This window comes from Danio aesculapii, chromosome 9 (genome assembly GCF_903798145.1).
Source record: "Danio aesculapii chromosome 9, fDanAes4.1, whole genome shotgun sequence".
Lineage (NCBI taxonomy): Eukaryota > Metazoa > Chordata > Actinopteri > Cypriniformes > Danionidae > Danio > Danio aesculapii.
Genome location: NC_079443.1, coordinates 54,235,708 through 54,249,369, shown reverse-complemented (window position 1 = coordinate 54,249,369; position 13,662 = coordinate 54,235,708). Strand labels below are relative to the sequence as shown.

General features: G+C 34.2%; 1 protein-coding gene across 1 annotated transcript in view; it reads left to right on the top strand.

The window, feature by feature from the left end:
• The first annotated feature begins 796 nt into the window (after nucleotides 1–796).
• Nucleotides 797–13,662, top strand: part of tbl1x (transducin beta like 1 X-linked) — a 34,067-nt gene continuing 21,201 nt past the window's right edge. Inside the window, exon 1 of the mRNA XM_056464771.1 lies at nucleotides 797–1,050. The gene's annotated coding sequence lies outside the window, so the exon portion shown is untranslated. The remainder of the gene's footprint in view (nucleotides 1,051–13,662) is intronic.

Sequence of the window (13,662 nt, the reverse complement as noted above, 5' to 3'; positions counted from 1 at the left end):
CTGAGCTTAACTGAATTAGTTTTGTGATTTGTAAATATGTAAATGAGAATTGCTCACTTGGATAATTAGCTAATTTGGAAAAATTGCTGATTTGATTAAATTTATGGATTTAATTTATGATTTTTCAATTTGTCCATTGGTTATAATTGCATTATATTGTAAATAAGTGTGGAGGTAATTTATTAAACAATCAGATTTACTAAACAACCTGCTGAATGAAGGTGAAAAATCACAATGTTTATACATTAATTTAATAATATATACATTTTATAAAGAATATTATAGATTTTTAATCCATAAAATATATATTTTTTGTATAAAAAAAAACTCTGACAGTTAAAATATTTCAAATAATATATTTTAAATATACTTTGTATGAAATATTTACATTTTACAACTATATATTTTAAAATGTTTAATTTAATTAAAATTACATCTATAATGTAGGCTAAATAATCAAAATAGCTAGTTAAATGTATTCTAAATAGGCAAAAAAATAAATGGTGTTTGATTAAATATAAAATACATGTTAATAAATAATTTCAGACAGCAAAATTTAAATAGTAGTATTTCAATAAATTAAATGTGACCATTTTAATACGTGTATACAAATGCTTTATTGTTTTAATTATAATATTTGATTTAATTAATATTTTGAATTTTATTTAAAGATATCTCACTATTTTTAACTGTGTGAACTATTATATATAGCGGAAGTAGTGCGAGTAGTGTGTAGTCTAGTTAGGGCTCTCAGTACGAGTGAGAACGTGACCCGCCTCTCTCTCTTTCTGCGCTGTAGTAAGTGTGTGTGTGTTGCTCTCTTCCGACGCTCCATTCTCATATAAACACACAGGAAACTTGTGTAAAAATACACATAATTCACATTTAATCGTGATTTTACGCTCACGGAAGCGCGCTTGTTTCCACACATCGATGTTTTAACGGACAGGCGCCCGGTAACGAAGACTGAAGATGGGTTTAAAGTCGCAGTTTTCACACTGAAGTTGGAGGATATTTCCAAGTGGAAGTGAAAGAGCGTGAATTTCGAGGGTAAGAAGAAGCCATTGAGCTTTCATTTCAACTTTTCTTGCGTGTGTTTGTAACGTAGATGTCTGTGAGGAAACTAGCGTAACGTTTGAATGACTGTGCGCCGCGAACTTTCCCACTCACGCCAAGTCTCTTTTCCCCGGTGTTTTGTGCTCATTTACGGCTCTAAAAGGCGTTAACGTTGATATTCAATGATGGACACTCGGTAAAACTTAGTTTGTGTTGTTTTTATGCGGTAAAATCGGTTGAAAGAAGCGGGAGATGCAGCCAATATTAAACCGGCAGAAGCAGCACATGTTTGGGGTGGGGGAGGGGCGACCGGCCGGCTTCACGAGTACCACAACTTGAATTGATGCTAACTATTTTTTGCTAACTATCTACTTGTTAAGATTGAGGTCAAATTGATTTTATATTCGCACATTCGTTCAGTGACAACGTATAACATGCTTCCTACATTGTTTATCATGGTACTTTGAATACTGGGTCTGAAATAACATGCAAGTATGACTTCAAAACAGCTTTGTTACTATTCATTTGACTGTGAACAGAGTACTTTGATAGTCATTAGCTGCTAATATGATTTCTCTTGTTTAGAATTTGCAAACAATACTTTTCTGAAATTACATTATAAATGAGAGTGCGAATGTGTGAATATAAACCCAACTTTACCTCAATCTAGTTGGTTTACAAACACATGCTCACACAAAGGAATGACTTTATGATATATTTGACTCAAATGCAGAAAGGATAGTTTAAAAAAGTTGATTCTGAGTTATAAAATGTTAACATCAGTATATCCCCACACGAAACAAATACTGTAAGGTTAGTAATTTGTAGTTTTATACTGCATGCATTATAGTTTACGACACGTTTGTTGTAGAATACTGTAGTTTTAACTTTAGGGAACTGATAAACTGAAGTGAATACTGTTGTATATTTTAGTTTTTAGGACAGTAAACTGGTGTATTTTAGTCTACTTGTAGAAAAGTATTGGGTCATTTGTTTATATTACTTTTAGTTATTATATATAGTTATTTAATATTGTTTACTACACGTTTGTTTATGAATGCTCCAGCATAATGTAGTGTTAACTATAATGAACTGATGACCCGATAAATACTGCAGTATATTTTAGTTTTTACTGTAGTAAACTGGTGTATTTTAGTCTACTTGTAGAAAACTACAGTATTGGGTCATCTGTTTATTACTTTTAGTTATTATATATAGTTATTTTATATTGTTTACTACACTTGTTTATGAATGCTCCAGCATAATGTAGTGTTAACTATAATGAACTGATGACCCGATAAATACTGTAGTATATTTTAGTGTTTAGTACAGTAAACTGGTGTATTTTAGTCTACTTGTAGAAAACTAAAGTATTGGGTCATCTGTTTATTACTTTTAGTTATTATATATAGTTATTTAATATTGTTTACTACACTTTTGTTTATGAATGCTCCAGCATAATGTAGTGTTAACTATAATGAACTGATGACCCGATAAATACTGTAGTATATTTTAGTTTTTAGTACAGTAAACTGGCGTATTTTAGTCTACTTGTAGAAAACTACAGTATTGGGTCATTTGTTTATTACTTTTAGTTATTATATATAGTTATTTAATATTGTTTACTACACTTTTGTTTATGAATGCTCCAGCATAATGTAGTGTTAACTATAATGAACTGATGACCTGATAACTACTGTAGTATATTTTAGTTTTTACTGCAGTAAACTGGTGTATTTTAGTCTACTTGTAGAAAACTACAGTATTGGGTCATCTGTTTATTATTTTTAGTTATTATATATAGTTATTTAATATTGTTTACTACACTTTTGTTTATGAATGCTCCAGCATAATGTAGTGTTAACTATAATGAACTGATGACCCGATAAATACTGAAGTATATTTTAGTTTTTACTGCAGTAAACTGTGGTGTATTGTAAGTTAACATTAGTATAACATACCCTATTGTTTTAGAAAACTACAATATTGGCGCGTTTGTTTATATTACTATTAAATATTGTTTGATCTGATGAGCCTTCAAAACATAAAGGAATGACTATAGGATATATATTTACACAAATGCAGAAAGGAAAGTTGATTCTGAATTAAAATGTTAACATCAGTATATCCCCACAGGAAACTAATACTGTAATGTTAGTAATTAGTAGTTTTATACTGTGGTTGTAGAATACTGTGGTATTATTAACTGTAGTAGTATAAACTATTGTGAACTGATGAATTGATACATACTGTAGTATATTTTAGTTTTTACTACAGTAAACTGTGGTGTATTTTAGTGTAGTATACCCTATAGTTGTAGAAAACTACTGTAATGGGTCATTTGGTTACTACTATAGTTGTTATATAGTTATTTTTAACTGATAATACTAGTTGAGTTACAAACACATGCCCACTCAAAACAAATAGTAATTTAAAGTGTATATATTGTTTACAACACTTTTGTTAATAAACGTTTCAGCATACTGTATTATTAACTATAGTAAAGTGATAGTGTAGTAAATACTGTAGTTTAGGTTTTACTACAGTAAACTGTGGTATATTGTTGTATAATACACCCTACAATAAAACTACAGTATTGTCTTATTTGTTTATATTTCTATTATAAATTGTCTGAACTGATAATACTTCAGATCATAAAGAAATGACAATAGAAAGTCTAAAAAAAAAGTTGATTTTGAGTAAAAATGTGTTATAATATCAGTATTTTCCCACATGAAAGTAAAACACTGTACTATTTTAACACGGCATTATAAATGTTATACTATATATATTATATTTACAATTCTTTCTGATGTATGCTCCAACATACTGTAATATTAATTAGTCACCTGATCAACTGTAATGAATACTTTACTACAGTAATCCGTGGTGTATTGTACTGTAATATACCCTACAATAAAACTACAGTATTGTCTCATTTGTTTATATTTCTAATATAAATTGTCTGAACTGATAATACTTCAGATCATAAAGAAATGACAATAGAAAGTCAAAAAAAGTAGATTTTGAGTTCAAAAGTGTTATGATATCAGTATTTTCCCCCATGAAAGTAAAACACTGTACTATTTTAACACGGCATTATAAATGTTATACTATATATATTATATTTACAATACTTTCTGATGTATGCTCCAACATACTGTAATATTAATTAGTCAACTGATCAACTTTAATAAATACTGTAATAAATACTTTACTACAGTAATCTGTGGTGTATTGTAGTGTAATATACGCTATAGTTGTGAAAACTACAGTGTTGGGTCATTTGGTTATATTACTATAGCTGTTAGGTTACTGTTGCCACAAAAGAGGAACTGTTTAAATGGGCATTTATTTTATTTGTCAGCAAAATGTAGTTTCTCATAGCTTATTTATACAGATTTTTGAGGAAAATGGTCAAAATATTTAACAAAACTTATAGGAAATATGTAGTCTTACCATTTATATGCATTAGGCAGAAAACAAATAATGAGTTAAAAGGGTCAGATGTTGATGTTAAACCATTGCCTTCCAGTGTTTGTCAACTTGTATTGCAGTGTATTGTGGGAAATGCGTAATTCTGCCTTATACATATCAAACAGGCTTGCATGAGCAATATAGAGCAAAACAATCTTTGAATCATTGACTCAAATGATTTGTTTAAATGGATTAATTCATGGACAGGTCAGTGTTTTTCGTGAGACGCACAATTGTTCTGCTTTGGCTTTGTTATATATGATAGCCGAAAGAGCTCAAAATGCTGCAGCTTGAGAAAACATATGGAAATAGAAAAAAAACAGCAGCAAATTAAGAAAACGTCTTCATGGGTTTGACAGCACATGTTCAATTCCTCACAACATAAACACAAGTAGAAAACACTCTGCAAATCAACACATGCTAATAGCACAGACCACAACAGACTCGGCTTGGATTTGCTTTTCAGGGGGTTAAAGGGGGTCAGCCCTTTAATACTTAAAAAAAGGTTTGCTCGGATCTGTATTTTTTAATAATAATGTTAAAGATTAAAATAATAGATAATGTAAATATACATTTGACCACCTCAATAATGGTTCATACCAGTGTGAATGCAAAATTGAGGCAATCAGTCTATGCAAGGAAATAATCATTTCAACAGCCTGAAACCGGTAGATCTAGAGCACCGATAGACAGCGTAAGTGTTCACAAGACTGTTTTCTCATAAATTAGGTGTTTATTTCTACATATAGTCTAAAACTAAAGTCAAATTAGACGCATAGTTTGACCTACAGTACCATCTCAGATAGCTAATTTTAGATTACACTAAGGGCATACTCGCACTATGTACAGTTGTCGTGAACCAGGCCGAAGCACGCTTGTCCCCCCTCCCGTCTCCCCTGATGGCCCGCACTCACATTGCATTCGAGCCTGAGCACGCTTATGTCATCGATGATGTGCTGTTCAGTAGGGTTCGTTTTTTACTTAAAATCAAGATCACGATTCTGTAAATGTAAAATAAAGGTAATATGATTAGCCTATTATTATTTTTAATTCTCAAACAAATGGTAAAACAACAATAATAATATTAGACCTGTGTGTAGGTCTACAGTTGCTTAAAATGCTAAATTTTGTACAGTCATTATGGTGGACTTGAACAGACTGTCAATATGTCCTGTTTGTTCAAAATGATGAAATCAGAATACAACCATTCATAATTATAAAGTTGATTTATTATGTTTAAGACATGTGCTTGTCATTGACAACATTATTAGAACATTTGTTTTCACTGGTGTATTTCGCGGCTGTGAATACATCATTACATGAAGACAGAAATTACATTTTTGGGTGAATTACACCTTTATAAATACAGTATGTGACACTTTTAACGTCATTTGAAGGTGTCAATGTTGTTGTGAAGACTTGTGCGAATGCCTTGTTTCTTTGCTGACCTTGAAAATATAATTGGCTGAATCGTAGAAAAGCTGAGTTAAGATCGTGTGAAGGGTCGAATCGAGATCATGATCTTTTTTTTGATTAATCGTGAAGCAAACTGTTCAGTTTAATAGAAGAGAAGTGCTCTCGCTCAGCACAGTGGAGATTTCTTTAGTTATATCGTTTTAGTCATTTGGGATGCAGTGACACGCAGTCACACAAATCAGCCACTTTTGATGCTCTTAACTAATTATAAAAGTCCTCGTGCTGCAGCAATTAGGAGGTTTGCTGAAGGTGCAGCTGAGGTGCAGTGAGGGGTTTGCGTCTTTAATAATCTATGACAGTTTGCGTTTATTGAACAGTAAGAATGATTAATAAATCCATATGAAACAGTCCCTTAAAAGTCACGTCTCGTCTTCAGTTTCGGGCTCAGGCGCGATACGCTTGTAGTGTCAACCCAAGTGAACCGCGCTCTGGCACACCTCTGCCACACCTCTGCCAACTGAACCGCACCTGAGCCCGATTCGAAGCACTCGCACTTCTCAAATGATTCAGGAAACAGGCTTGGGCACGGTTCGGAAAGCATAGTGTGAGTAGGCCCTAAATATCCCTCAAAACACTGAAAACCTAAATATGTTTTATTAATAAATTGGATGTAATTTTAATATATACAGAAATTTGATCACCTGAAACTGTATTACAAGAACTAACATTATTGGAAAAGTTGAATAGCGGTGACTATTGGTCAGTGAAGATGTAGGTAACCTTTATTTTAAACACCCTGTTTATACCATTTTATTGTCTTATGCATGTTATAAGCTGACGATAACTATAAAATGTTATATATAGACCGCTAAATGAACTCAACTAAACATGAGTTCAAGGTTAATGAAAATAAATTTGCAATGCTTCATTGTGAGGTCAGAATAAATTGCAGATAATTTAACAAAATTAGATGTATTACCATAATGTTCCTACCATATTTACTACAGTAAATCACACATAACTATAAATTGCACCAAGGATAAAAACAAGTCTACATCCTTATCACCATGTCATATTTTATTATGCCATTCAGAAATATTATAATCTACCAAGGCATTATAAATAATCACCCTGCAAACAAATAAAATATACGACCAGCTTTGCATGATTTTCAGCATACATGTGATTCTTCTGGTTTATCAGCTGCTAAAGGAAAATAAAAAACTATTAATTTAATCAGTACAGTAAAACTTAGTTTCACTCCATTTCAGTGTGTTTATGATGATTCTCCATTGTAATCTCCACTCATATGGAGGTCACGTCCACTCCCACGCTACTTCTTGTTGCGCTGTTATAAATAGCTTTACTTTTGCACAGAGTTGTAAATCATTATGAGTTGACGGAGTTAATGGCTAATAGGATTGCAGTGGGAGAGTTGTGGTCTGGGGGTTTTCTCCAGGATTTGAGCAAAGCCTTCGGCATTCACTGTAAAGCCAAATCCGCCTGAAAGAGTGATGCTGGGATGGCCTACTTCTGAATCTAGCTAGACTGTAGTGTCTAGAAATGCTTGTTTAATACTTTATGATGAAACCATTTTTAAGACAGAATAGACTGCATGGCTAGTTTCAATTCATCTTTATGGTTCAATTCAAGTTTATTTGTATAGCGTTTTTCACTGTAATTATTGTTTCAAAGCAGCTTTACAAAAGGTGCACATCATTGCATTACAATCAAAACGAGAGAAGTTGAGGAGTTGTGTACATTGTTAAAAGCAATTAGTTAACTTTAAAAAATCTATTATTAAAGTAATCATTTTTACAGTGTATAGGGCGGACAACATATATAAACAGTATATACACTCACCGGTCACTTTATTAGGTACACCTTACTAGTACTGGGTTGGATCCCCTTTTGCCTTAGGGTTAGAGTTTCCTTAATCCTTCGTGGCAGAGATTCAACAAGGTACTGGAAATATTCCTCAGAGATTTTGCTCCATATTGACATGATAGCATCACGCAGTTGCTGCAGATTTGTCGGCTGCACATCCATGATGCCAGTCTCCCATACCACCACATCCCAAATGTGCTCTATTGGATTGAGCTCTGGTGACTTTGGAGGCCATTTGAGTACAGTGAACTCATTGTCATGTTCAAGAAACCAGTCTGAGATGATTCACGCTTTATGACATGGTGCGTTATCCTGCTGGAAGTAGCCATCAGAAGATGGAGACACTGTGCTCATAAAGGGATGGACATGGTCAGCAACAATACTCGGGTACCCAAAGTGTGTCAAGAAAATCTCCCCCACACCATTACACCACCACCACCAGCCTGAACCACTGATACAAGGCAGGATGGATCCATGCTTTCATGTTGTTGAGGCCAAATTGTGAGCCGAGCATCCGAATGTGGCAGCAGAAATGGAGACTCATCAGACCAGGCAACGTTTCTCCAATCTTCTATTGTCCTGTTTTGGTGAGCCTGTGTGAATTGTAGCCTCAGTTTCCTGTTCTTAGCTGACAGGAGCGGCACCCGGTGTGGTCTTCTGCTGCTGTAGCCCATCCGCCTCAAGGTTGGACGTGTTGTGTGTTCAGAGATGCTCTTCTGCAGACCTCGGTTGTAACGAGTGCTTATTTGAGTTACTGTTGCCTTTCTATCAGCTGGAACCAGTCTGGCCATTCTCCTGTGCCCTCAACAAGGCATTTCATGTTCAAAGTCTCTTAAATCCTCTTTCTTCCCCATTCTAATGCTCAGTTTGAACTGCACCAGATCGTCTTGACCATGTCTACATGCCTAAATGCATTGAGTTGCTGCCATGTGATTGGCTGATTAGAAATTTGCTTTAAGGAGCAGTTGAACGGGTGTACCTAGGGCTGGGCGATATTTTATTTTATTTTTTTTAAATTTTTGAAATATATATATATACATATATTAGATACATTATAATTGCAACAATGTGCTTTGGTCCACTCTCTGTATTACTCAGCCTGACTGCCTGTCTGTGTTTCAACCATGGTAGTGACGGACTGAACACAGAGACTGGACAGCCTATTTTAACCCAATGGATGAAGCTGTGGATATGCATCGCAGAGCTGGTGCAAATACAAGCATATAAGTGTCTAAAGTTGTGTATTTTTCTTTTGTTAATACCTTTGCATCAAACATGCTTTGGTCCACTCTCTCACGCTACTCCAGTGCTGCCTGACGAGGGGATTTACATTCAGACTAATGCAACAAGTAAAATCCTACATGACCTCACGCTTTACTAAGTCACGTCTGTGTGGATTATGTCAAGACATGTTCCCTTATCAAGTCGATAAACTCAATCTCTCAACATGTATGAACGATGTAAAAACCTGCCAGGTGAAAAACCGCACCGATCTTAGTTCAAACCGCGCTGATCTTAGTTTGGTTTGAACACGAGCAGAGGTGAGCAGCTGTAACAATGAAAAGTGAAAGTACCCGCCCCCGTGACGTCATTTAGCAGACCTAGTTGAAACCCAGACAGGCAGCATAATACAGAGAGTGGTGCAAAGCGCATCAAATGATCAGTATTTAAAGGGGGGGGGGGAAAGAAAAATAGAATAAATATATTATTTTATATTAGACACACATCTGGTGCTTGTAATTGCTCCTGCTATACGTCCACAACTTCACGCATTGAGTTAAATTAGGCTTTACAGTTTCCATGTTCAGTCCTTTACTTCCACTGTATCTTTTTAAGAAAATGGCAGCAGCATTACAACCTGTCATTCAAGCAGAAGAAGACAAAGTCAAAGCCGAGCTGACAGCCAATCTTTCCTAGGCTCAGCAAAACTTGCAGAAAAATACCTCTGTATTCCTGCAACTGCAATATTTACACATATATATTTGTAAAAATCTTCTGCAACCATATTTAACTCGTGAATTTGTTTTACATTTGTTTACACCTTATTGACCAATTTATGAATGGCATGGCCATTAAAACTACAGTGTTCCTTAACCAGATGTTTTTTCAAGTTGCTTATAAAGAGAATGTTACTTCAGTCATGTTGTTGTAATGTTGTAAGTTGACTAGTTACACAATAAAAAAACCTAAATCGTGAATCGGTCAAACTTTATACAAACATAGATTTTTTTTTTTGCCATTTCGCCCGGCTCTAGGTGTACCTAATAAAGTGGCCGGTCAGTGAATAATTTATTAGTGGTTCAGTGATGTTTTGAAAGTTCATGATCTTTATGGTGATTTTACTCGCGAAATAAACCACTAGACTTTCACTCAACAATGTGTTTTTGTAAGATGCATTTATTATATTTTTTGTAAATCTACATTTTCAAAACATTATAAACAGTTTTGAGTAGCTTCTGTGAGAGACTGCTATTGTCTTCTTCTTTTGAGGTGTTCTTTGGTGCATTTAGCTGAATGACTGAGATTTTGAGAGAAACGTGAGGTTGTTTGTGTATGTACAGGTATACTGTTTATGTGTGTGTTTGTGTGCACATACTCTCGTTTGTGTGTGTGCGTTTTTTGTGTACGCGTGCTTTGCGTGTGTACATGTTTATTTGTGTGTGGGTTGGGTGCTTTTACATGTGTGTGTGTGTGTGTAAGTGCACTGCTGTTCACTACAGTACTCAATAATTTGATTTGGTGGCAGAATTTGTCTTGGATGGTTTTGCATTTGATGATAATGAGTGCATATTTGGTATCATTAACTCACTCACCATCCTTCGGCTTAGTCCCTGATTTATCAGGGGTCGCCACAGCTTAATGAACCGCCAATTACTTTTGGTAATTATGAGAAACAATAAATTATTGTACAGTTGAAACCTGTTTGGAAAAAAATATTAAAATATAAGTATTAAAAGTGTGACTTATGCAGTGCTTCAGACACTGTTAAAAATACAAGCTAGAGTAGTGAAGGATTAAGGATAGTTTAAAGAAATTTTATTTAATTGAATTAGTTTTTTTGCTTTGGTTTATTTTTTAATTTTACATATATTTTGGTTTTTGTTAGTTTTTATTTTAATTATTATATTTTTTGTTTTATTAATTTAAATCTTATTTAGTTTTTGTTTTATTTTTTGTATTAATTTGTATTAATTTTTATTTAATTTTGGTTTAACTGCAAATTGTTTTCATTTGTTTGTTTTTAGTTAATTTTATTTTTATTTTATTTTCTATTTAGTTTTTAGGCTTATTTGTTATTTTTAAATGTTATTTTCTATTTAGTTATGGTTTATGATTATTTTTTTTATTTGTTTAATTTTCTATTTAGTTAAAAAAAAGAAAATTAAATACATTTAAATAATAATAATTTTTTTTATTGGATTTTATTTTCATTCTTAATACTTTCATTTCGGCTTAGTCTTTATTTTATTTCATTTAACTTTTTTTAGCTAATAAAAATCAGTGGTTTGTCCAGCTGTGAGTGCGGTGCAGCAGGAGTGATGAGTGTACAGATGCATGTGTTGCATGTGGTTCATCATCTGCTGTGCCACTCAGGAGAAAATGGCTGCTGTTTGCAGGTCCTGCTGCACATCTGTCAGCCGTGACCCGCCATGAGTAAATGAGCTCTCTGTGTCTCCGCTGCTTCATTCTGTTTTCCACATTCAGCACATAGGTTTTTCTTGGCTGACAGTTTTTATCTTTCCTTTATATATTAACCTAGATACTACTTATTTAACAGGGTTGTTGTTGTTAATGTATTTTTTTAAGAACATGCTGACATTAACAGTTTCATTACTTCTGTGTTCTTTGTTTGTTCTCTTGGATCTGTGGCTGGAGTTTTATAGTTAACTGAAATGTAAGCCAACATGTGTTACTTGAAATAAAATATAGGTTAACTAAAAATAGTGAAATAAATGTTTTGCCATGGTAATATTTCTCATATTTTAATTAAAACAAAAAATGTATACAGACTTTATTTAAAATAAATATTAAAAATGATCTACTTTGAAAAGAAAATTAGAAATGTTAAAATATTAAACTGAAAATGGAGTTTCTCTTTAAAAATACAAAAATGCACAACAAAATTAATAGTTTATCTAAAAGCCAAAAGTAAACAGGCTAGTTTTTAACAGTAGATAGTTCTCTAGGCTAGTTTTTAACAGTAGATAGTGCTCTAGGCTAGTTTTTAACAGTAGATGGCGCTCTAGGCTAGTTTTTAACAGTAGATTGTGCTCTAGGCTAGTTTTTAACAGTAGATGGCGCTCTAGGCTAGATTTTAATGGCACTCTAGGCTAGTTTTTAACAGTAGATGGCGCTCTAGGCTAGTTTTTAACAGTAGATGGCGCTCTAGGCTAGTTTTTAACAGTAGATGGCGCTCTAGGCTAGTTTTAAATGGTACTCTAGGCTAGTTTTTAACAGTAGATAGTGCTCTAGGCTAGTTTTTAACAGTAGATGGCGCTCTAGGCTAGTTTTTACAGTAGATAGTGCTCTAGGCTAGTTTTTAACAGTAGACGATGCTCTAAGATAGTATTAACAGTAAACCGCTTTAGGCTAGTTTTTAACAGAAGATGGCGCTCTAGGTTAGTTTTTAACAGTAGATGGCGCTCTAGGTTAGTTTTTATCATCAGATGGGGCTCTGGGCTATTTTTTTTATGCTTTATTTATACTTTTTTCGAATACATTACAAAAGAAAACAAGAACTCCTGGAATTCTTAATGCTTTGATGCTGTTGTGTTTTAGTTTCTCTTCTCATTTGTGGGCTCTGACTGTATGTCTAGTGCACTTATCTTCATTGCACACTACAAATGGCCTGTAAATCTTGACTCCGTTCTCTCTGCTGAGGCTCTCTGTGGACATTAGTGACTGCTCTGAAATGTGGATTAGCAGGAGTTCAGCAGGTTCCCATGATTATTTCACACAGGTCGGCTTTTCATATCCTACAGGCGGTTTGTGTCGACTAATAAACTGAAGCGATTCAAACAACAAAGGTATTAAAGGGACATATTATGCAAAAAAACACTGTTATGCAGGGTTGAAACCCAGTTGTGTGTCAGCAGTGTGTGAACATATCCAGCCTCTAATGGTAAACATTGTATTTGTTCTAATCAGACTTGATCAAAACCGTCTGCAGAAACACTTTGATTGACATTCTCCCTTTGTACGTGTCATCAGAGGGGAAAAGCCCCGCCCACTATTGCCCATCTCTCCCTCATTAGCATAAACAGCAGCCCTGAGTGAGAAGCAGCCGTCTGTTAGAAAGTTTTATTCAACGTCATTCTCACTCGAAGAAATGTCAAAATAAAACTGTACGGGTCGTTCACATATGAAATCATTATTAATTTATGAACATGAGTTGATTATAACTGCAGATCAGTGAAATAGCCTACTGTAATGTCTGCAATTATATAGAATAAATAAATTATTGCAACATATATGAACACATACAGCCCCTTACAGTCTCCGATATGTTACCAATTACAGATAAACTACACACAGCAAACATTTAGTTCGCTGTTCATAAACAACACACAACATGTAGCCCACAGTCAGAGCAAACCTCTCATCTGTGTCTTTAATCTTCAGCAGCACATGTAACCTCTTGTTTTTTTGTGCGTCACTCTTGTGTTTGTCCGTTTCTGAAAGGATCAGATGTCAGAAGCGATTCAATAATCACTCGCACAATATTATCTGGAGAAAGTGAAGCCGCTCGCACTTTTAGACGGCCTTGTACACAACTACAGTCCGGACACTAGTTCTGTCTAGTCTTGTATGTGGTGCTCGGCTTGA